Source organism: Lucilia cuprina, chromosome 5 (genome assembly GCF_022045245.1).
Source record: "Lucilia cuprina isolate Lc7/37 chromosome 5, ASM2204524v1, whole genome shotgun sequence".
Classification (NCBI taxonomy): Eukaryota; Metazoa; Arthropoda; class Insecta; order Diptera; family Calliphoridae; genus Lucilia; species Lucilia cuprina.
The window spans coordinates 45,248,596-45,251,119 of NC_060953.1; the positions used below are offsets into that span (position 1 = coordinate 45,248,596).

General features: G+C 27.5%; 1 protein-coding gene across 1 annotated transcript in view; it reads left to right on the forward strand.

Annotated features, from left to right (window-relative positions):
- LOC111689001 (integrator complex subunit 6 homolog) overlaps positions 1–2,524 on the forward strand; it is a 38,914-nt gene that overhangs the window by 7,660 nt on the left and 28,730 nt on the right. The window lies entirely within an intron of this gene.

Genomic DNA, 2,524 nt, shown 5'->3' on the forward strand with positions numbered 1-2,524 from the left:
GTCTATAGTCTAGTCTATAGTCTAGTCTATAGTCTAGTCTATAGTCTAGTCTATAGTCTAGTCTATAGTCTAGTCTATAGTCTAGTCTATAGTCTAGTCTGGAGTCTATTCTACAGTGTAGTTTATAGTAGAATCTTTATTGTGTTATAGTCTATAGTAAGTTCTATAATCTAGACTTTTTCTTGTCTGTAGCTTAGTTTATAGTAACGTCTATAGTATAGTCTGTAGTCTGGGCTATAGAAGTCTATATATTAGTCTACGTTATATTTTATAGTCTAGTCTATAATCTAGGATATTGTCCACTTTGTAGTTCACTCTATAGCCTACTCTATAGAATATTTTCTAATCTATAATAGTTTATAGACAAGTCTATATTATTCTGGATAGTCTAGTCTATAGACCAGTATACGTATAAGTAATCTCTATTGTATTGTTTATTTTTTGCCCCTCACTGTCTAAAATTTCTTTATTTGTTTTTGATTTTTTTGTTGTTTTGATTATTTATTTTATTTTTTTGCTTCCAAGTAGGCGTATTATATTCCTATAAAATAAGGTTATAGCGAGTTTTTTTTTAATTTTTAAATAAATTTTATTGAACAATATTTTTTTGCGTTGAAAAAAGAAGATGCTTTAATTTTCAATATCAATTTTTTGTTTTGTATTTTTGGTAGTTTCTGCTAGTTGTGTATAAATAAAATTATTTTTTTCGTTAATTAAAATTTTTAATGAAATGTAGGAGGGCGTGTAAATAACAAATATTTGCAAAAAAATAAGAATATAATACCGCTTATTGAAATGTTTTTGAAAACAAATGAAAAGGTGTAAAAACCTAAAATACGTTATACAAAATTTGTTGTCAGTTAAATGGTGCTAATTATGAGTTTTTTATTTTGAAATTCTCACGCTTTATGAATTTTAAGTAGTTAAAAATACAAATTTTTTTGTTTCAATATTCTTTGGTAGTTGTTATAATATTGAATTTAAACTTGATATTTGCACTATGGGTGTTAAAAATTCTGAATTTTAAGGCTTCAGATCTGCTAGTTTGTCTATAATTAAAAAAGTTATTCCTTGAAATTTTCAAATAAATACAATAAATTTTCAATTTTAAAAATCGTAGGTTGTCGATTTGCCATTTTCCGCCTCTGTTAAAAACCTATAAAAAACGAAACGACCTTAAAAATCAGAAAAAAAAAAATTATTTACTCATTAAAAACTTTAATTTCCATTTCTCTAGGTCACACTGCAGCGCATCTGAATAGTTCCACAAATGTGCTACCACAGCAACACTCATTAAACCCCTCAGTTGCTGCAGACTTGAAGCAATAATAAAAACCAAAACAAATCCGAATACAACGTCAAAATCTGACATTCCACTAATACTACGAATGACTTTTTCAAAACGTAAACATGAGTTGCAGATTATATAAAATAAAAAAGAAGAAACAAAAGTTAATTATAAAAAAAACATACATAATTACAATGAAAATAAAAATTATTGTTTATACTCAGTCGGATTCTGAAAACCAAAAAAAAAAAAAAAACAGATATACAAAAGTAATAAATATTAACAAAACAATTCAAGAGATACTGAATTGTTGTAAATCTGCAAAATATATTGAAATACATTTCAAAGTGTAATCTAAACAATAGCAATTACAACTAAAATAACTATTCTCCAACTACATGTTGTGGTAAATTTCATTTGAATGAACAAAGAAATAAAACCTTTAAATTACCCAGATTTAATAACGCTCTACAAGTGTGAATAAATTTAAAAGTTATAAAATTTTATAAAAACAAAATACTGAAAAAAAATATTTGGTTAATTTAAAATCTAAAAATTCGCATTTTTTACAAAAAATTTTGTGGTGAGAGCGTATTGAATGGGAAAACACTCTGAGCTGCTCACTACAATAGGTATATATGCAAAAACCTGAAATGTTTTATCATGATTTGATAGTTTGGCCCAGGCAGTGAAGTTCTTTTTAGAAAATTTAAAACATTACAGTTACTTTTCCCTGATAATTCCATCAAATTTAGTACTGAACTAATAGTCAACTAAAGTAAGCTAAAACCAAACTAGAACGGAACTAGAACAAAACCAAACTAGAACAGAACTAGAACTGAACTAAACTGGAACTGAACAAGAACTAAACTAGAACTGAACTAAACTGGAACTGGACAATAACTAAACTAGAATTGAACTAAAACTGAACTAGAACTGGACAATAACTAAACTAGAATTGAACTAGAACTGAACTAGAACTGAACTAGAACTGAACTAGAACTGAACTAGAACTGAACTAGAACTGAACTAGAACTGAACTAGAACTGAACTAGAACTGAAATAGAACAGAGCTAGAACTGAACTAGAACTGAACTAGATTTGAACTGAACTAGAACTGAACTAGATTTGAACTGAACTAGAACTGAACTAGAACTAAACTAGAACTGAACTAGAACTGAACTAGAACTGAACTAGAACTGAACTAGAACTGAACTAGAACTGAACTAGAACTGA